Source organism: Aplidium turbinatum, chromosome 1, assembly GCF_918807975.1.
Source record: "Aplidium turbinatum chromosome 1, kaAplTurb1.1, whole genome shotgun sequence".
NCBI lineage: Eukaryota > Metazoa > Chordata > Ascidiacea > Aplousobranchia > Polyclinidae > Aplidium > Aplidium turbinatum.
Window position 1 is genome coordinate 37032164 of NC_137472.1, and position 23843 is coordinate 37056006.

At 37.4% G+C, this 23843-nt stretch overlaps 1 non-coding gene across 1 annotated transcript; it reads right to left on the reverse strand.

The window, feature by feature from the left end:
• Positions 1 to 13662: 13662 nt before the first annotated feature.
• On the reverse strand, positions 13663 to 13734 carry Trnaq-cug (transfer RNA glutamine (anticodon CUG)). Its single transcript has one exon. It is a non-coding gene; the product is annotated as a tRNA-Gln (tRNA).
• Positions 13735 to 23843: the final 10109 nt, after the last annotated feature.

The following is a 23843-nucleotide window of genomic DNA, read 5'->3' on the forward strand; positions in this document are numbered from 1 at the left end:
GATTAGTTGAAAGAAACGTAAATCGCGTAAACTTTCCTCTGCTTTTTTCCTTTGTTTCTCACCTTGTTTCTTTGTATAGCAAAAACGAGAGCAATGGATGCGGTACGAATTTCTGCTTCCGTAAGCTTCCAACTTTAAAAAAATTAAAACCTAGACAGGACATGAGTTAAAAACTGTTCTAATTCGTATTCAGATAAAGAAGTTACGAAATCGTTTTACTGAAAAATATTATCTTTTTTTTCCAATTGTTGTAGAGGAAGCAATGCTTCCCTTGCTTCCATTAAGGATACGCCCTTGAGTGACAGTGACAATAGGCCACTACCCATCTCTTTGATTAATATTTAAGGCACTCACGGCCCACAACCCACTGGTTGCCGATACATCGGGATTTGTTCTCTCAATCAGATTACAAGTTAGCTTAGTGAACCCCATGCTATTAGCACCATCAGCTGCCTCATTCTTACATCTACTCTCGCAATCTTCTATAGATCTTGACTTTTTCTTCATGTATGACAAAATAGAATTAGGTTCCTGTTTGCCAATACAAATAAGTGCGAAAACAACAACTAGCACGAAAACAGTTTGAAACAAAACACTAATTTTGTAAACATTAAATTTGATGTGAACATTTTTCCTACTTACAAAACATTCAAAATTAGTTAATATTTTCAACTGAAGTCCTAGACGCCTTCGTCTTTCTGCTCAAATTTCGTATACAGTTTTACATGTCCGTGTGCTTCAGCATTGACGTACGGTACATCGGTATGTCCACCCAGTGCGGTCTTTGGGGTGTGCAAACCGTGCGATCGCACAGGGCCCGCAAATTAGGGGGCCGCAATTTACTCAGAAAATGCAGTAATTTTTGTCATTTCCAATGGAAAAATTCAACAAAGGAATTAGCAACAAAAAAACATAGAGACTCAACGGGTGCAACCTATTTCGTCCCCTGAACACTCGTACCCCGATTTCGTATCCTGAAAAGATCGAGAAAAAAAAACACAACAGAGCTGAAGTCGCTGATCGGAGTTGCCGCAAACATTTCAAAATTTCTCTCGATCTTTTCAGGGGACGAAATAGATCGAATTTCAATTTTAACATAAAGACATAGCTTTATTTTTGAAGAATGCCAAAGAAAACATGATCTTATCCTTTTGCTATGCCACCGGACAGCACCATTTTACAATAATATTCATACCCAAATTGTTGTTGAACATGCTCTCAGAATGCACCAAATTCAAAGTAATTTTTCAAATTGTTCTGGGGGAGGCTCCCCAGACCCCCCGCCGCTGGGTGTCGCCTTCAGCAAACACATCGTCAGGCTTCGCCCGCCAACCGTCAAACCACCTCTCTCTCCTTTCAAAATACCCATCAACTAAGCTACTGAATTGGATCATTGTCATTGGAGCTCGCAAAGCATATTCCGCACAGGGCCCGAAATACCTTAAGACCGGCACTGGTCCACCAGACATTTGACGACGAGAGCATCTGAACTTTAAAAGTGCCATCAAAGATCATATCATGGAGTGTTTTTTTTGTATCGATCGAAAATTCTCTGCTGACTCATTTAAAATTTTACGCAAAGACAAATCCCAATTTGACATCAAAATTCAGGAAGCAGTGTTAATCAAAAGCTACAACCCAAATTTAAACAAAAAATTAACTTATTTACTGGAGGCGCGTCTATTTTTTTCAACATTTATTTGGGGAACATACAAAAACTTGATTTTTGGTGGCGGGTTTGGGGGGGGCTTGAGCCCCCTTAGCCCCATGCTGGGTGCGCTACAGTTGAGCTGATTCAAACTTGAAAAAATGTTTGTCAAGTAAGCCAATGCACTAATAAATTTGTTTTCGCCAAAGTGCTTAGGCTACTCAACGGGGATTTGCGTTCTCGAAGAAAAATCTCGATTTCACCATGTAGTTTAGGCTTACCATATTTTTGTGACTTCAAAACGGGACGCCTCCAAAGACCAAGACCACTTAGCTGTGACTTTTTAACTTTACATTTTCCGATATTATTACATAGGCTTACATTTAAAGCCATCCCGGCTGTTTTCATTGACCGTATTGTCATCAAGAGTTCATGCGCACATTCTCTGTATAAATATCGGTTTTAGTTCGAAAAATAGAAAGGAATTGACGTTAACGATACAAAATAATTCGAATTTAGATTAATTATGTAAAGCAAAAGGAAGAATAATAAAATAGCCTGCGGTTTTCAAGTCGATAAGTAACTCCCAATTGCACTGAATTTACCCAACACTGCGTACAAGCATTTGCGAATTTACTTATTCGCCCAATCATACTTTTCTGTAGATAAGACCTTGTTCAAAAAGACATTGTTCAATTTTACATTCTCGTAAAAGTCAGAGCAGGACCAATCAGTATTGATTTTACATGTGATAACGGCTTTCACGTTCTGCTCCAGCATCCTGCTTCTGCTCTTAGACCACATGCTCTTCATGATGGAAAAAATTCTTTCAATGGGTGCGGATTAGGGTGGGCCAAAAAAAACCGACTTTGGAATTTCGTTCCAATAAATTGGAAAAAGTTGTCATTTTCTATAATCTATATTATTAGCGATGTTAAATAAAATTTTTTGATTGAAAAACTTTTAAGGGTCCCGCAAACGCCTCAAAGTGCCCCAGTTTTGTCAAATTTCGCAAAAAAAAAAAAAACGACATAAAACGCCAATAAGACCTTCTAAATTACCACCAATCTTCCTCATATTTGATACGCGTATGAAGCAACTGGATGCGCAGCATATTAAAAAAATTTGATGAACATGGCTCAAATACCTTGTGAGATATTCATGTGGAGAAGATGTTGGAATATTGAAAATTTCAACCACATGGTGGCGCTGTAGTTTTATACTTACTTTAGTAACTGGCGACACACTGAAGCTAGCGACACATTCAAGGTATCAATGGAAAGGTAATTAGCAAGGCTAAGCGATCATGTATTAAGCTCGGCCAAACTAATATTTGATGACGTCACTATGACGTCATACTATTTAAAATTGTCTTTCTGCAATTAATCAAATCAAATGTATTCAAAAAACTATGGCTAATTGACGAATCACCTTTGCTAAATCTCAACGCTGGTGTCCATAGACTTGGATTTATTGGAAAGTATCATCCATGTGGGAAAGAAGTCTTGCTTCAGTTCCATGGTTATCACACAATTAAGCAAGAAGAATCTAAAGGTACTTCCCCGAAACGAAAAGCAATAAATCTAGTTGTCGAAGATATTAAACAATGGTGGAAGAAAACAGGAATCGGTCTTAAAACCACAGATGCTATAACTTACATGGTCAAGAAGTTGACAGACGGGTATGAAAATTTGAAAAAATGCAAACCCAGAGAAGGAAAAGAAAGAGAAACAGAAAGAAATTTTTAGATGATCTGCAAGATACGCTATGGGTTGTTAAGAAAAACGTAGAAGACGATTTGAGAACGTCTACCAACCCTAAGAAAATGGAGGACTGGCATTATCTTGAAGCAATCCGGGGTAAAAATCGAAAAGCCACTTTGGGTTCTTTAAATATTCAAGACCAAATAAAAATGAAAAGAAAGAAAACAAGACAAGATCAAGGTATAAAACGTAAACTTAAAGATGCTTTAGATACACCACTTCCGCAAGATTTGTTGCAATCCAGTACTTCTTCAGAAAAAAGTGGAGAAGATCTGGATCAAATCTATGTGGGGGAATCGTCGGCAAACACAAGCAAGACAACGGAAACCAAGAAAAAGCAAGTTCTTACACCCCAAGTTTGCAGCCTGGCAGGCAAATATTCTTTGTCGAACAGGCAAGTGTTTGAAATGGTAAGTGCCGCGACAGCAGAAAATAGTCTTAATAACAAAATCCTCTCTGTAAATACTGTACGCCAAAAGCGGATGAAATTTTCTACTGAAGCAGAAAGAAATCTCTTAGCTAATGAACTTGCTGCAGCTACTGATTTTTTCACACTTCACTGGGACGGGAAAATATTCAAAGCTCTCACTCACTGTGCTGACAAGGAGGAGCGAGTGGCCCTGCTACCAACCACTTCTGAGGGAAACGAGATATTACTCGGAAGAATACCTGCAAAAAATGGATCTGCAGCTGAAGAGCACTCTCAAATTCTTAATCTGCTAATAGAAAAGGGCATAGAACTAAACAAAATAATCGCATGCGTATTTGACACTACCGCAGTTAATACTGGTGTAAAATTTGGCATTGTGAAACGCTTGGAAACTTCCTTATCCCGTGCACTGTTGGAATTAGCCTGCCGGCATCATGTTTACGAATTGCTTTGTGGTGCAGCAAGTGAATCCGTCCTCGGAAAATTGTCTACAACTGGAGATAAGAAGAAGACCACAGCACCTTATGAACCACTTTTTAAGAAGCTGTGTTCTGCTTGGAATGATATTAATACAGATACACAAAATCTCGAACTCTTGGATAAGAAGAAACTTTCACGCACTTTATTCCGCCACATTGAAGAAGCTAAACAAATTTTGAAATGTTGGTTGAAAAATGACACTGTGTTAAGGCATGATTATTTAGTAATGGCCCAACTTTGCTACGTGTATCTTGGTGCCATTTAAGCTGCGGACACTGTCTGCCAACCATCATGCAAGATGAATGTCTAAAGTTCTCTACGTTATGAAGTTAGCAATGCTTAAGCCATATTTTGCCCATGACATAGACTCCGGAGTTTAACAACATTCTACAGCGTTTACTATGCCAAAGCGTGGCTAACATGCATGTTTGCTTCCAAAGCTCCCTCAAATGACTTGGCTTTCATCAAAGCACTAGAGGAAATCTGCAGTGCTAAAGGAATATTGCCCTATGAGTTTTTAAAGATTGTCCAACCTGCTCTAGATAAGATTCAAGATCACACTTGGTACTTGAGTGAACGGCTGGTAGGTCTTGCTCTTTTCGATGCATCAGTGGATAACTCAACCAAAGAAGCAATGCGCTCAGCTTCGTTGAAATACAAAGGAAACCCTCTTTAAAAATGTCAGGAGATGCCACAATGCTCTTCATTCTCCAATAAGCAATTGAAAGATTTTGTTGGGGCCGACACATATAAACTTTTTGATCTTCTACATTTCCTTGAAGAGTTACTAAAACTGTCAGCGTTTAAATGGCCTGAATCACCAGACTATCAATATACCGTATCTGTTGTCAAGAATCTGTCAGTGGTAAATGATTGTGCCGAAAGAGCACTTGGCATAGCAACGTCTCTTCATGGTACTACAAAGCCAAAAAATGAAAAGCAGCTACAAGCAACATATAAAGTGATTGATGCAGTTAGAAAATTCCAACGATCTGCAGCTACTGCATCTGAACGAGTAACCAAAAAAACTTTGGCTGATTTCTTGACTTAGATAGTGTTGTGCATTAGTATCAATTACTGTCTGTATAAGTGTATAATTACAAACCACGTACTTCCGATTACCTGCATCCAAAAGAAAATGTTACTTTAAACTGGGAAGAAAATATCACTAATTAAAAGTTGAACTTTAAGAATTCGATATACTGTAAAAGGCAAATGAATCGTTCATATAAACTCAATTTCCAATATATTACGTCATAATGACGTCATCAAACATTGTCATGACCAAGTTCAATGCACAATCGCTTAGCCGTGCTAATTACCTTTTCATTGATACCTTGTATATGTTGGTAGCTTCAGTGTGTCACCAGTTATTAAAGAAAATATAAAATTATAGCGCCACCGTGTGGTTGAAATTTTCAGAACTTTAAACATGAATATCTCACTAAGTATTTTAGCCATGTTAATCAATTTTTTTTACATGTTGTGTATCAAGTTGCTCCATATATCTGTCAAGTATAAGAACGATTGGCGATAATTTAGATGGTATAATTGGCGTTTTAAGTCGTTTTTTTGCGAAATTTAACAAAATTGGAGCACTTTGGGGCGTTTGCGGGACCCTAAAAACTTCTTTATTCAAAAAAAATTTTTTGCCATCGTTAACCATATAGAAAATGGCAACTTTTACGAATTTATTGAAGCGATTGAAAGATAAATTTGAAAAACGCTCAATTTTGGCCCACCCTAGTGCGGATGTTCCGGGTAAACAAAATATGAACTCTACCAGCTTTTGAAAGTTTGACACGCGTATGCATTTTTTTTTTCAACTTCTTTGAACATCTAGACCCACTTTTGTTTCAAAGACACATTTTGCCAGCTCTTTTCCTTACAACGTTCAGACATGTGCCGTTTCACTAGTACTTGTTCGTCAAAAAGAGAGTCGTTGTTGATCACCTGCTTCCCAAACATTATGCTAATTTTTTCCTCAGACTCACACACCCTCCCCCAGGATATTTCTTTGTTAAGGTCGATCCAAAGATGAGGAAGCACATCTTTATAAGAACCATCATAAAGATCCAGATACGATAAGCATTTATCGTAAAAATCTCTTGCTTCTTTGAAAAAGAAGTTTACGTTTACTTCGCCTGCTTCTTCTAGCTTGCCTAAGAGAGTCAATGCTGCAGATGGGATGAAGTTGTTTTCTTTCTTTTTAAGTAAGTTTAGCTTTAGTTCTGACAGAACATGTTCCACATCTAGGCCTACGGCACTAGCGTTTTCCTTTTCTAACTTTAGAATAGTCTCGTTGAAGTATTTCAACTGCCCATGAACAAAATTCAAATAGAGCGCTTGTGTTGGTTCTTCGAAGCATTTTTTGATGAGAGTAGGACAACTTTCTTGGGAGTTGAAGTAACTTTTCAATCCCTCAAACATTTCAAGTATTCTTTGCAAAGCTGGTAGCAAAGAGAGAAATCTTGTATTGCCATGTTGCAAGATATGCTGATACCCAATAGCTACAAAGTCGCAAAACATTTTCAGCTTAGTAACTCGAACGGTGTAAATGTGAAAAAATGTATAGATTTTCACAACAAGACTTTCGACACATACAGGGAGAGTATCCACAGCATGTTGGAGGCAGTTGTGAACAATATGAGCTGCACATCCGATCCCTGTCAGATCTCTTTCGACCTTTTCTTTCACTTCGAGGAAAACATTATTTTGCCCTTTTACCTTTGCATTATTTTGCCCATTAATTATTTGCCCAAAATCACGCATTCACCTTCAGCAAGTAGGCTACCGGTACGCTACACAGCAACAACAATACGGTAACGAGACATGCTAATTGGTAATGTTCGTGTATTATGCTGGCTAGCTGAACGCCCAAGCGGACGTTGGGCTGACCGGTCGGGACGCTGGGACAAGACGTTAAAAAGCGGGACTGTCCCGCCTAAAACGGGACGTATGGTAAGCCTATGTAGTTCGAAAATTCGAGACAAAACAAGACCCCTAGAGAGCCACCGAACTTCAGTGTGATAAAGGAGAACAGCATAAATTTGAATCAAAATCGAGTACAACACTACCAGTTTTTTAATAACTGAAAAAATGAAGTATGCTTCAATTTATGATTCATTAAATTTACCCCCTCGGTAGGTGAAATTTACCCCCAGGGTGTAAGTTTACCCCCGGTTAAGAACCCCTGGTTTAAACTCTCACTAAATAGGCTATCTACTGTTACAAGTTTACATACAATGGTAGCCTACGGTAGTGGTGCAGGTTAGAAGAATTGAAAGTATTCAGAACGATAAAAACAATCAGATGACATGGCAGCCATCAAGACTAGATAATAGCATACATTACATAGAATTATTATAATAAAGACGGTAATTTGATATACGATGGCAATTGAACCTCATCAGGGAGGCAACAAATAGATGTTAGGCGATACTTCGCATCTTCCAACAAAAGAAAAAACATATTAAGCTGATTGTCCTGCTTTGGCATCGTGCACGTTATAGCGTCCGTGTTTTGTCGCTTCTACCTTTTTTTAGACCCCTGCTATGTTTGACATATATTGTTTTTCATTGTAAAGGTCAGAAATAAAAACAAACTGCATTTTCATGGAAACCTGGATCACTTAGGTTGCCAGATGTTAAAGCTTAAACATTCACATTTTTGAAAATTGGCATCTTTATACCAAATTGGTAACCCTGCCTGACGGAGGCCTCCTAAAACGCTGCTATTCAATAAAATAACTACAAATCAGGTAAAAATCGTAAACATGATACAATTTTTACATCAAAATTTATATTGTATTTTTTTTAAAAAGTAGTCCAATTGGGCGCCAGCCAAAAATGCGCGCCCAACGCAAAATTTTGGCGCCTGGAGAAATCAAAAGTAGCCCAATTGGGCGTAAAAGCGCCCAATCTGACAACCTTATTTAACACAAATAAAAATTCAAAAAGTGACAAGATTCGTGAAGTTTTTACTTTGAGAGTCTCGCAATCAAAAACTTAGTTGTGATGTCATAAAAGACTCAGAAAGGTAAAAATTGCAGAAAAAAGGCTCAGTGTGACCGACGACCGTGCGGATTCAGAAACAAAGTAAATAAAAATATAGATGATATATTATTAAATATATGCTAATAAAATACAGGCATAGGCTATTACTTCAGTTTAAATAAACTTTGTTCAATCAATTCCAGTTTTAATTTCCAAAGGTTTTAAAAAAGTTACAAGTGAAACAACTTTCTAGCGATTTAATTGATTTAAATGCACTTACTATTTCACCAAAAAGGTTGCCAAACAGGGTTGCATTCCTGGGGAGGCTCAACCCCCCGAAATACGAAAAGGCTTGATGTAGGGGGGCTCAGGGGGCTCGTTCAAGCTTCCATTTTTTAGCTCTTCTGGCTGAACAACAACTTCTCGACTGAACAAGTAACACTTTAACAGCTTTCTCACAACAGAACCGCAAAAAAAACACGAACATAAGTTGATAGCAATTGCCAATTATCACTTTTGTCAGAAACTCTCCAGACTGGGAATATCAACTTCGTATTAGCTAATCGTCATGTCAAATGGACTGTTAATTCTCTACTTCAAATAAAAAAAGCTATTCAAGAAGGAAAGTATTCGTTTGATGAAGTTGTTAACTTGAGTCCAGGAAGTACAAAAAAGTACTACTTTAAAGGCACAACATTGGACCAGTTCAAAGCTCGACGTAGAGACTACCGGTACCCTTCTTTTGATCGTAATCGGTTTATTCAAGCTTTGGTTGACAACATTGAAAGCAGGATGGTGGACACCAACAATGAAAATTCTGTGAAGAGCTTGGAAATTATTGTACCAGAGTTATGGCCTGCTGCAGTCGAAGTTCCGTGGCAAGAAGGGGAGCAGAGATTACGAAAAATAGAGGAGAGATTTCATGTCATCACTCCTATTTCCGATTTTCGATTGTATGTTGACAATCCTTGTCATATACCAGATACGATAAAATTGCTCAAGAACGTAGTACTAAACATGATTGCTATAAGTTCTGCTGAAGCCGAACGTGGATTTTCACAAATGAACTTGATCATCACATCGCTACGATCACGGCTGACCATATCACTTGTTTCAGCATTGTTGTTCATCAGCATCAATGGACCACCTCTACATTTACGGAATGGCACTGCGGCAACTCAGAAGTGGTTGCAGACTCATCGGTCCAGTGGCGTAACCAGAAAAAAGATTTGGGGGGGGGCCAAATATTTGATGAATTGAACAAAACAACAAAGTGTTTGATTTAAGCCATCGCCACTTGGTGTGCAGTGGCGTATCCTGGTGGGTTGAGAAAGGGAAGCAATAAAACTGGCGGGGGGTTAGAGCGTGCCAAAGGCACGCGTATTCTAGGGGTCCGGGGGCATGCTCCCCCGGAAAATTTAAAAAAAATTACACTCAAATAATGGATTATAGCGCTTTCTGGAAACACTTTTAGGGCAATATTTGTATGAAATTTATTAGCAGATAAACAGCTATTAACTTATTAAAGGTAGCTCTTACCCACGAACGGGCAAAAACTGCGGCTAAAACCAGAGAACACCAATAACTCAGCTACACAAAAACTCAATAACTACACAAAAACCCAACAGAGTAAGCCATTCTGAAATTGCTTCCACAAATTAGTTCAAAGAAACGTAAATCGAGTAAATTTTGCGCGATTTACGATTTGCAAAATTTATTGGTGTCTTTCTGTGTTTCTAAAACAAGTCCTGGGAGGTGTTAATAGCCAGATGTCTTGAAAAACGTTATAAATTTATACAAATTATATTACATTTTCAACAAAGGGCAACTTCGGAATCCAAACTTGGAAAATTTGGGGGGGCCATGGCCCCTTTCGCCCCCCCCCTGGCTACGCCTATGCATCGGTCGGCTGTGGATATTCAAGTTAAGCATTCTAAGCTGCCCACATTGAATGAACTCAAATCTCTGCAAAAACTGTTTGCTGGCTAAAATCAAGGACTGTCGTGATGCTTATAACTTAGCCCATAAAACCAAAGACCTGGCAGACAGGCTATTTATTTTGTGTAATCACGTTTGCACCAACTTGGAATATGTTTTTACTGCAACTGGAGTTTTTTAAACTGTTCGTTAAGAACTAAATGAGATTTTAGTGTAACTGTCACACTGGCAGCTTATTAGAGACTGGTTCTTATATAGCAAATCTGCAACCACAAGCGCTTATTTCAAGAATTGCATTTCCTTACTTTCCTATTACAGTCAATGTTTTTGCAAGTGTGCTTAGGATTGGCTCATACAAATAAGTTTACAATTGAGTTAAGAGATTGGAATTAGCTCATGCAAATCGAGTTTCAAGTGTAGGCCTACGCAGTAAAAAAAAAGCAAAGGAGGTCGCAGTGTAGCAACCAAGCCAAATTTCAAACTTATAGTTTTATATCGGATTCAATCACGTTTTGTTGCTTCTAACTTTTTCTGTACTTCAAGCCATAGGCGTAGCCAGGGGGGAGCGAACGGGGCCATGGCCCCTCCAAATTTTCAAAGTTTGGATTCCGAAGTTGAACCCTTTGTTGAAAATATAATATAATTTGTATAAATTTATATTGTTTTCCAAGACATCTGGCTATTAACACTCCCCAGGACTTGTTTTAGACACACAGAAAGACACCAATAAATTTTGCAAATCGTAAATCGCGCAAAGTTTTCGCGATTTACGCTTCTTTTAACTAATCTGTGGAAGCAATTTCAGAATCGCTTACTCTGTGGGGTTTCTGTGTAGCTGAGTTTTTTGTGTTTTCTAATTTTAGCCGCAGTTTTTGCCCGTTTGTGTGTAGATAAGAGCTACTGTACCTTTAATAAGTTAATAGCTGTTTATCTGCTACCGTAATATGGTTCATACAAATATTACCCTGAAAGTGTTTCCAGAAAGCGTTATAGGGTAATCCATTATTTAAGTGTAATTTTGCAAAATTTTTCCGGGGGAGCATGCCCCCGGACCCCCCTAGAATACGCGTGCCTTCGGCACGCTCTAACCCCCACCAGCTTTAATTGCTTCCCTTGCTTAACCCACCAGGATGCGCCACTGCACATCAGGTGGCGATGTCTTAAATCAAACATTTTGTCGTTCTCTTCAATTCATCAAATATTTGGCCCCCCCCAAAAAAATTTTCTGGCTATGCCACTGCTTCAAGCTTTGTTTTAGCATGGGTTGTTTTCAGGGGCGCCGGAACGATTTTTGACTGGGGGGGGGGGCAAGATTACGAAAAAAGGGCACTTTTGTTTAGTAAAAAGCCAATTTTTTTTTCAAGTTTTAAGATAAAATATAGCGATAATGATAATCCGGTATACAAAGTAGGGCACCATCCTATGTTATAATGATGTAACCTACTGTCAAGCCTTAAAGCAGCCTGTGGCCATGGCCGCTAAGTAGTGCTTGAATGAACCGCCGGTGCTACCTCCTCAATCGGCGAAGTTTGGCCGCCGATCTCTTCTAACCAATTATTTAATTTCGCAATAGAATGATCGTGGATTAACTGTCGAAAATATGCAGTATCAAAGAGTAACGCAAAATTAGGTTAGCGGGTCATAATCGCCACTGTTGCATTGTGCGGGGAATATTTGTTATTGATGGAATATATTCATCTGCGATCGCCAGCGCTGTCAGTCTTGTTTGTAACTCCCGACGTTTATTTTAACAAAGTCTTAATCCGAAGTGCTAACTTACATCGGCTGGCAATATTGTCGTTTTTATGTCGATTCGATGTTGTCGGACATTGAACCGTTGTTAAAAAGGAGAACTAAGCTATTTGACATCAATGGGGAAAACATTTTTTGATCATATTTTGCAAAAATTATATGCTTCTTTTAGTAATGTCTTTTAGTAATGTACATCATTGAAGTAGCTAAAACCTCAATTGCTAAGGCAACAGGGATCAGATGTCAGTAGATGAAACAGAAAAAATATTTCGCACTTGCTAGTGCATCGTCAGTTCTGATAAAAGGCAGTTAAAGCCTAACAAGTAATGTTTTAATCATTGAAATACTTATTTTATTACCTTGCCGTCATCGTCAACACATGTCGAACGTTGTTTTTCGTTGCTAAAAAGAATTCTAGGGGAGTGGCGAACTTCTATAAAATCAGCCACATTGCAGACACTCGTGCGAGTGTCGTTTGAATAGTAGCCTACTGGATTACAATCCCGATAAAGCAGTATTGCGTGGTGCAACGATTCTCTTGTAGGACGTCGCCCAGGCCCAGACTTCAACAACGCTAAGTGATCATTTTAGCATTGTTGCAAGTTTAATTCTATTTACTTGTGCTATCGTTATTTTTATTTTGGCCTTCAAGCACGCAGATTTGGCCGCCGAGAAGGAGCTCCCGGTAGGCCACGATGGCTGCCGAAAAAAAAACGAGTTTTAAGGCCTGTAGGCTACTGTGTTGCAACAATTTGTGCTGTAAATATTATTTTGAAGCAAAAATGAAAGATTATAATTAGGCTAAAAGCGAATAGCAGAAATTGTTATATTGCAAAATGTGCAGTTGCTTACATGACTTTAAACGTCGGCTGCATAGCCGAGTGGTGAAAGCCCTGGAACAGCAATCGAAAGGGCGCCGGTTCAGCACCGCTCAAGAGCATGCGGCTGTGTCTTTGGCAGGACACTTAAAGGCATGCCTGAAGGTGGACACGAAGATTGGCTTCCTTGCCTTTCCGTCCACTTAATATAAATCTCAGGGAATCTTCAACCACCAGGTGTAAACCTGGATACGACAAACAAAAAATATATTAAAAAAAAAGACTTTAAAAGGGCACCATTGCCCCCCTGCCCCTCCATCTGCAGAAAATTTGAAGGCAGGGGGGACATTCGCCCGCCCTGCCCCCCCGCTTCCGGCGCCCCTGGTTGTTTTTCGACATCATCATCAATCATTTTATTTTTCGTTATTAACGAGTCCGGGACGAAAAAGATACTAACTACAAAAATCGATATAAACCTACCAGCACGTTAACGAACGGGAAAAGATGGCAAAACCTTGAAAGGTTTAAAACGTGCCTGAATGAAAAATTATGTAGTAGGCTATATATCAATAGTTAGCACGGCCACCAAACCCATTGTTATATGTTCAGATGTTTAGAAGTAAAAACAAACTGAACAGTGTTTCCTTTTAAAAAAGGTAAACATTGTCGGCTAACCTACACCGATTACTTATACTACATACTTTGTCTATAACAACACAGCTAAGTGTTAAAGCCCCCCCGAATAAAATTTTAGGAATGCAACCCTGTTGCCAAAGTTTATTTTCTATTTAATTCAAAACTTTGACAAAGCAAATTCAAAAATGAAAAAAAAAAGTGAAGGTCTCACCGAGATTTGAACTCGGATCGCAGGATTCAGAGTCCTGAGTGCTAACCGTTACACCATGAGACCAGTTGCGTCGCTACGTTGAATCTTGCGCTTTTGAATAAAACAACCTTTTAAATGTCACTTCTTTTTCAATCATCAATCAATCATTTTATTTTTCATCATGCGTCCGGAACGAAAAAGATGCTAACTACAAAAATCGATGACCTACCACAGGGGTGCCGGAACGATTTTTGACTGGGGGGGGTAAGTTTACGAAAAAGGAGCACATTTGTTTACTATATAAAAGGTCAATTTTTATTCAAGTTTTAAGATAAGATTTAGCGATAATACTAGTCTATCAGCTCACTATGTATTGAGTAATGATAGTCTACAAGTGTCCGGTATACAAAGAAGGGCATCATGCTATGTTATAATGATGTAACCTATACTGAAGTCTTAAAGCAGCCTGCGGCCATGGCCGCTAATAAGTAGTGCTTGAATGACCGCCGGTGCTACCTCCTCAATCGGCCAAGTTTGGTCGCCGGTCTCTTTCTAGCCAATTATTTAATTTTGCAATAGAATGATCGTGGATTAACTGTCGAAAATATGTAGTATCAAAGAGTGACGCAAAATTAGGTCAGCGGGTCATAATCGCCACTGTTACATTGTGCGAGAATATTTGTTATTGATGGAATATATCCATCTGCGCAGTGGTGCCGAAGTTAGTTGAGGATTGAAGGGGATAAATCAAAATTTTATCAAATTTTAGACAATTTTGAACATTGGGGGGGATGCGTAGGCTACTTTTATACACAATTTTAGTGGTTGTGGTATTAGGTTTATTAAACAATCACCGGAAGTCGGTAAATTAGCTGCTAACAGCATAATATAGCCTACAAACAATAAATCGTGGAGATAAAAGCGCTACCAGTGTTCTTGTGAATGACTGCTTCAAGATTAAGAAACAAACAAAGAAAAATTGGTAGCCTACCTCCAGCTGGATTCGAACCTATGACCTTCCAATGAATACTTAGTTTTTCCAAAAAAACAACAGAAGTTATAGGCTACTTTTTTTCTTGCCCTCTCCTTCACTAGAAACACTACACTTAGTGCGCTATAGGACAAAGTCACTGGTCAGGAGACTGAAAACAATCGAAGCTACAGAAGAACATCTGCAAATTTATGACAAAAATGCTAACTTTCAAACACATCACAAGAACTTGTTACAACCGAACATATTGCGTCTTACGGTAGTGCGCATTGAAAATACATTAGCATTGTAATTTATGCTGATGTCATTAAGAATATTTTGGTCAATGTTGCAAACAATGCTAGCATTTAACCTTTCCTGTCCCAAAGTATTTCTCAGTCAGGTTTTCAATCTACGAAGATTGGAAAACGACCTCTCACAAGCAGCAGAGCTTCCGGGCAAAAAGAGGTTCTTAATCAGCTGGAGAAGCCTATTTGAGAATAGACAGGTTTTTAACAATGTTACTTTTGAAGACAAAGCGTCGCAGTGTATTGTATATTCAATATGACATGCGGCTTGCTCTTTCCACCACCAAACCAGCAATTAAGAGTTTAGACAATGTCACAGCAAATACAAACTCAGCCATCACATTAACTGCACATGTAATAACAAATTAATGTATTATCATGTTTATTAGGGCTACCATATGTCCTCTTTTAAGAGGATTTGTCCTCTTTTTTGAAGAAAAATAAATTGTCCTCCGAGGACACCCAAAAATGCTCAAATGTCCTCTTTTTTTACATTTTCTGTTTTCTTGCTAATATTTTCTACATGATTTCATTGTTATGTGACTTTTTCGCAATCTCCAACGATTTCTGTACCAATGCAACACGCTGATTTTCAAAATAGATTTTCAAGAAAACATTGATGTATTACTGTATTTGGTCTGCCGTTCTGAACAATCTTAGACGTTCATTGAAACATACTACATTGCTTTGCGATTGTCTTTGGCAAAGTAGCCAAATAGTGGTCAGCGATGAGTGCAAGTGGAACTGCAAATCCAAAGCAACAATTGTGAGGAAATTTCCTCATTTGAGGAGATCTGATCAACAAATTTATGAAAATGAAAAATTGGGACAAAATAAAAAAAATGGAGTAGGCTAATTCACAAAGAAATAAATCATTAAAAAAATTGCAAAAGATTTGACATATTTACATTTTAAGCTTCTCACACTTTTACAATAAATTATTGTTTTACCCAGATCTATTTTGTATTGATTCAACATTTGTAGACGTTGCTGATTACCGACATAGGCTAATAGTTTGGCTAATTTGTCAAGTGAAGCAAATCGAAAAAATATCCAATGTGCATAACATAAATATTTATTTTAAAAATAAATCGTGGCGTGGATGCTTACAACTTATGTGGGTGCAAATGCAGAATGAATTTAATCTATGATGCAGTCACAATAGTAGCCTACAAGGAAGGTAACAGCCATTTAGTTGAGTCTGTCCTTAGCATCTCATTAACAGCTGTAGGTTTATAGCCTACAACTTCAATTATATTTCAAGCAAGTAATTTTATGACTTTGTTTTAGCTGATACTTTTTTTCTGAAAAAAGTTAGGCATGGCTACCTGCAGTCTGCAGATACTGCTTGATTTGTCACATTTTTATTACATTATCACATCACATTTTTATTTTGTCGCACCAAATCGGCTTGCGAAAAACAAATTTGTCTGGGTTTTTTTTGTCTGTTTTTTTTTTGCTGTAACTTTTCCTTCAAAGACTACGTAACATTCTACTTGTAGGCTATTTTACCCGCTGGTGAAACGTGTCCTCTTTTTAGGCGATGAAAATATGGTAGGCCTAATGTTTATAGTGTGTTGTATTTATATCATTTGATCATTCTAACAACTGTATAAACAAGTTATTTAATTACAATGACGTTTCTTAATTTTTTTAAAAGGTTGATAAAAATAGGGGGGGCCATTGATTTTTCAAAATTTTCAAAGGGGGCCACGGTGTAAAAAAGGTTGGGAACCCCTGGTGTTAACTGTTAAGATTACTGGGGTAATGCAGTTTATGGTTAAATTTGCCATTTTCATTGGTTAAGAATCAGTGTTTTTTTGGATTTGGTATAACCTATATACGAGTATTTCGGTAAAATGGCGGCCATCTTGAATTACGTAATATTTAGACCCTTTGTGACGCTCGAATTTTGGAAAACTTTTTGTATGTTGTTCTCTGAACTGAAAACTATTGGAAAACATCAAAAAACGTTTTCTTGCATTTTTTTGGGAGTTGGTCAGCATAATGACCCTACTATTAGGCCTATGGCTTACAAGGGCAACGAAATGGCTTCCACGCTTTGGCCAGAAACATCAACGGAACAACGTCCAAAACCCCCTGCTGAACTATTGTCCTTTCTCAACCTAGACTTTTACATTGTCTATTTTATTTTACGAATTTTGTTAAAGTTTGCTCTAATATCTACAAAAATTGAACATATTAGTGGATGGTCAAACTTCGTTTTTCCTACTACCGGTCCGCGAAGCTAGCTTCATTTTAAAACCGGTCCGTGATAAAAAAAAAAAAAGATAAGAAAAATGGTAAGGACTGCTGATTTACACAACTGAATCATGCCTAGTTCTGCATCCAAAAAATAATACATCAGTTGAATTGGGTCAAACTATTTATGAAATTGCCTGACGTAACATGATCGGTTGCTTATTTTATTGAACAAAGGACATATACAATACAAATCGTATTCTCTATTATGTCGTTTGAGCAGCTACGGAGTAAGCATAATCTGATAATGTAGTCCATCATATACAGAATGTTCATGTATTGTTTGTAGGCTACAACTTATAGTTACAGGATAGCAGCCTGATAATAGGAACTACAGATGCAAAATTATTTGTAAACATTCATGTAGCTATACCCAAAGTAGAAATTGTAAAAAGGTGTAAAAACACTAGTCACAATGTCTGCTACTTCATGTCCACCTGAAAGATGTTTACTTGTTAAGGTTGTAAACTTATATTCATTTCTTCTTGAAGCAGGAATTTTTATTTACAGTATTTTAGCTATAAGAAATAATGCAAGACCGAAAAAATGTTTTATCAGCTCTGCTATTAACATTTTTAATAAATAACACAAAAATACTTGAGAAAATAGTGAGAGAGAGAGAAACCTTTTATTTTGTCTGTTGCGACAATAGTACGGTACAATTATACACAATACGAATAAAATAGTAGCCTACCATAGCTATCTAAATACCACAACAGACAGGAAGCAGCGAAAGACTATATCAGACATCGAGTCAGCTGTGACAATGTGACAAATGTCAAGCATCGGCAAATTACGTTGAAACAAGATAGGCTGATGTTCAGTAATATTAATGAAAGAAAAAAAATCATGTGCTGCTGCGATCCTCAAGTGAAGTCCTGAGGTTTTATTCAAATATAAACTTTATTCCGGGTGATTAAAAATAGGAAAAACTTTTGAAATCAATAAACTCTTGTAGCAAGGGCGTTTAAACTTCAGTGCAACAAAGAAAAGTTCAAGCCAATAAAATAAATAGTACAAGGCTACGAGTAAAAACATTTTCAGTAACAGTATTACAAAAACAAAAATAATCACAATTTAAAAAAGGTATAGGCTTTATTGTTCTGTCATAAAAGACATGGCTGAGTGACTCTCAGTGTGACTTGTTAGGCTGCATGAAACCATAGATATCTTACATATGATGAAACTAGCGCAATGTGAGAGAGAGAGAGAGAAACCTTTTATTTTGTCTGTTGCGACAATAGTACGGTACAATTATACACAATACGAATAAAATAGTACCATAGCTATCTAAATACCACAACAGACAGGAAGCAGCGAAAGACTATATCAGACATCGAGTCAGCTGCTTCCCAGTTCTTAATGTGACAAATGTCAAGCATCGGCAAATTACGTTGAAACAAGATAGGCTGATGTTCAGTAATATTAATGAAAGAAAAAAAATCATGTGCTGCTGCGATCCTCAAGTGAAGTCCTGTGGTTTTATTCAAATATAAACTTTATTCCGGGTGACTAAAAATAGGAAAAACTTTTGAAATCAATAAACTCTTGTAGCAAGGGCGTTTAAACTTCAGTGCAACAAAGAAAAGTTCAAGCCAATAAAATAAATAGTACAAGGCTACGAGTAAAAACATTTTCAGTAACAGTATTACAAAAACAAAAATAATCACAATTTAAAAAAAGGTATAGGCTTATTGTTCTGTCATAAAAGAAATGGCTGAGTGACTCTCAGTGTGACCTGTTAGGCTGCATGAAACTAGCGCAATGTGAGAGAGAGAGAGAGAGAGAGAGAGAGAGAAACCTTTTATTTTGTCTGTTGCGACAATAGTACGGTACAATTATACACAATACGAATAAAATAGTACCATAGCTATCTAAATACCACAACAGACAGGAAGCAGCAAAAGACTATATCAGTCATCAAGTCAGCTGCTTCTCAGTTCTTAATGTGACAAATGTCAAGCATCGGCAAATTACGTTGAAACAAGATAGGCTGATGTTCAGTAATATTAATGAAAGAAAAGAAATCATGTGCTGCTGCGATCCTCAAGTGAAGTCCTGAGGTTTTATTCAAATATAAACTTTATTCCGGGTGATTAAAAATAGGAAAAACTTTTGAAATCAATAAACTCTTGTAGCAATGGCGTTTAAACTTCAGTGCAACCAAGAAAAGTTCAAGCCAATAAATAGTACAAGGCTACGAGTAAAAACAATTTCAGTAACAGTATTACAATACAAAAATAATCACAATTTAAAAAAGGTATAGGCCTATTGTTCTGTCATAAAAGAAATGACTGAGTGACTCTCAGTGTGACCTGTTAGGCTGCATGAAACTAGCGCAATGTGACCGTATAATTTGACAAGGAATTTGAATAGAATGTAAATAAGAAATAATTGAGTGTAACCGAATAACACAATAGGTCAATAATGTTTTCTTCAGACGAAATTTAACAAATCAAATGCAGACAACGCATCATTACAAAGTTTGAGCCCAAAAGAACAATTTTTATCACTTTTCCACCGACATAAAGCAACAAAATTTAAATTCAATTAAAAAAAATCAAACACTTCGCATTGAAATAAAAGCAAGAAAAAAAAGCTTTTTTGTTGATTTAAGTGCGATTGATCCAAACTTGTCTGACAGCCCTGCTTAAAAACTGACTAGGCTTGATTGCTGGCCAACGTTCGATTTTCATGTTAAAAACTAAGTAGCCTAGTTTATCATTAAAAACTCTTGCGCTGGTTTAATTAAATTGATTTATACAGATTGTCACGATTTCTTTCTATCTCTTACCAGGAAAAAGACTTGGAAAGGTTCAATGACGTAGTTTAATGGGTCAAACCGAAAAGCAGTCAATTAAATGTCGAATGGTTCTACTAGTGAGATGATAATCTAACTTCTTGAAGGACTTTAACGAACGGCTTCTCAAATAACTCTAATTTCGAACACAATTTATATCAGCACCAATTCTCATCTACTTGTATTCGATTACTTCAACTCTCAATCAACAATAATTTCTGCACCAACTACCAATCCGCAACTCATAACACAACTCTCATAATCAACTCATAATAAATCATCATAATAATTCATTACGCAAATTACACCACTATTTATAAAAGGTTTGTTCGGTCTAGCAACTTCGAGAAGGTTACGTAATGTTGCATCACACAAACTCATCGTTCGGTCACGTTGCATTGAGCGGCATAAACAAGCAAGTTTAAAGAAGACTCTAGAACTGCACGTAGCAATCGAATGACCTAGAATACACGTTACATAATACAGATTTCGTAATCAGAGGTTACTTCAGGATAATGACCGATGATAACCTATAGCATAAGAATTTTACAATCAAAACAGCACGCTCGATCGAGGTACAAGCGGCCCGTCGTAAGACCTCGCACATTGATTGTGACACAGATACAACACACACTAAGAAAAGTTTAAAAAAAACTGAATTTAAAACAAAAAATTTTAGGACAAACTTTGAACCGATTTGATAATGGGCAGCAAACAAGATGTTACACAATAGAATGTAAAACAATTAATCCACATGGCTTACTAATCGTTGTTTGATAAATTTTCTACCGTACTGTACTTCATTTGCTTCACTGGATAATAATTTACTTTCCTCATCCCTATTTTTTCAGAGCTGAGGCTGGCGAGTCAATTGTTTGTTTGCTACATGCGGCAACCGCAGGCTTGGATTCTTGATATGAGTTTCTTTGAATTGTTCTGTCTTTGCGAATTCTTTATCAATTTCGAAAAATTTTGGACTGAAATGACCACAATTAAATTCCATTCTTGATTTGTCTAAAATTAGCTATTATCCAGGCCTAAGTTTTTCTTTAATCCAATTTATATATTTAGACCTGAAGAGCAAAATCTTTGCTGCTTACTTTGTAAAAGCGCGGGAAAAAAAAAAGTGTGACTAGAAAATTTTGTTAATCTGAAAGGAGGCTTTCTACAAAGGTTTTGGTAGCCTATTGCATAAAGGACAGGGTCAAAGTGTAGAGTTTTTGTTTGCCAGGGCACAATAGCCAGTTTCACAGTGGCCTTACTTGCTAATTGTTTCGATATATATTTAGGCAATTTCAATAAAATTGCCCACATTTAAGCAATTTTTTGTTTTGCTCCCCTGAATTTTTTTGTTCCCATAGGCTTACGCAGTAGCGTTGTTAGGAGGTCCAGAAGGTTGTTTTGCACTCTGCCCCTGATGATTTTAAGGGCCCGTAACTTATCTAAGGGGGCCGGAAACTTGAAGATACCACCGCATATAAGCAATAAAATAATAAAAAATCAGACACATCCCGCTCAATAGAGCGGAGGACGGAGGTTTTATTCCATACCCACCCTTGCTTACGCCACTGCGTGGCACTCATCTACCAAATTGTGCGGGCAACGCAATCTCGTCGAGGTACAGCAAACGTTGTTACACAAAAGATGCCGACATAACAATCAACTTTTGTTTTGTTAAGGTTACAAAATAACTTATTGTGTACACCTTATAACAGTGCATAAGCCACACCTTTATTCACCACCATCGTTTTACTCTGTTTTATAACCTATATATTAACATACAACCATAGATTGTACCAAAAGGCTTCATCACATTATTCGTAGGCTATGTTATTTAAAAATTGTTTTGTGGTGTGTGCAAACGGATCAAGTTTGAAAATTTGTTTGAACAGTCACTGCCCCAGCCTTATTCAACAAACAAAAGTATAACAACAAACCTTCTATTTCTAATTATTGGCTGAGTTTTGCTTTGAATTGAAGCGAATTTTCTTGGTCGGAATGCTACAGTAATGATGGTGTTTAAAATAGAATACGGGAACAAAATCACATAATAGACTACATAATAACCACAACAGAACGACATAATAAACTACAGTCAGTGGCGTAGCTAGGGGGGAGGGCGGACTGCCCCGCGCGGCACGTCTGGGGCAGCACTTTCAGACTACGATTTTTGATTTTGATTATAACCTGATAAAAAAACGCATTTCATTTTCACATGCTTTTTCTTGAAGGGGCGGAAAAATCTGAATCCGCCCCGGGCGGCACATTCCCTAGCTACGCCACTATACTACAGCACAGGATCTGCATTGAATAACCTATATCCTATAATCAGGCTGGTCCAGCCTGTGTGCATGAAGGGCCACAATTACGTTTAAACAAAAATTCACGTGATGCATAAAAAGTAATTTTCAGCTTCTTTGCGACTCAAAAAAGTGATTTTCAGCTAGTACAGAAGATGCGATACAAAGCACATTAACAAAATAGCAAAGCAAAACAATTTATTGTTTTTTTTTTTAGTTATTTGTGTCAATCTCCTCTTTAAATTCGATAGTCGACCGACGTAATGTAAGCATCCAGGGTTTCATCAGCCATTCTTGTCAGCATGTCGCTTGTCAATCGCTTAATAATTGAGGAGGTGCTTTCGCAAATGTACGTGCTACCGAACATGGGGCACAACTTCAGTGCAAAGGTTTTTCAATTAAACTCCGTTGGAACGGATATTTCTTGCAAGCACACCAGAACACTGTGGTTTATCATTGCAATTGGCAAAAAATACCTTTCCCCCAAATAGAATTGAACTCACAGTTTTTCTTTGACGGCTAATACAATACATTTACGTAAAATACGGGTAGGTGCATAATAACACCTGTGGATTTGCACTGGAAAATGTGACATGCAGGAAGTGTTCGCGGACGCAGTATGCCGAAGATTTAAAACAAATGTTACAATGATGCACACAGAGAGAACTTGGTTACAACTGCAACAATGTAAATACTTTCATTTATAAGAATCCGACATTGGAAGTCAGTACAGTATCAACAGTCTACTCACCCATTCGGTTACTATGCACATAAGTCAACACATGTACAAACACCAAGAATTTATATCCCATTGATATTTCAAACTGTTGGTACAACAAGGTGTTTCTGTTTACCGTAAAACAAGACATTGAAAACTTTGGTTTGGTTTTAGCTGGCTTCGCATGATTTATTTTTGGGGTTAAAGATGATAGGCTATAGACCAGTGATTCCCAAACTTTTTCTATTCGCGTACCATTTAGCAGTTTCATACAGTGTTTGCGTACCACCTACGCTACAATCAGAAAATCTCAAAAATATAAAATAAAAAGGCAAGAAAGTTTAACGAATTTTAGCGCAGAGCTTCAAGACAAAAAGATTTTAATATTAGACTAAATATAATTACAGTAAGCTGTTGAGCTGTTGGATTAGTAGAAGACCAATAAATAGGGTACACTCCTACTGCTGCTATCAGTTCAGTTTATTCTTTATTTCTGACCATCACAACGAAAAAAACAATATGTGCCAAACATAGCAGGGGTATAGAGAAAGATAGTAGCGCCAAAAAAACTTGGACGTTATAACGTGCACGATACTAAAGCAGGACAATCAGTAATGTGGCACGGTCGCAACACCTTCATAGAATTTTTAAAAATTTAGAAAAAAAGAGAGAAAAAAAAGTTGGTGAATTTTTTTTTACAATTTATATGAGTAAAAAAAAAAAAAAAAAAAAAAACAAGACAATAAGACAGTTGCTATATTAATCGACCTTGGTGGGTTATCAAAAGGGCTAATGGTCTTGAAGAACACTCTTGATGCGTTAGCTCATCATGAAG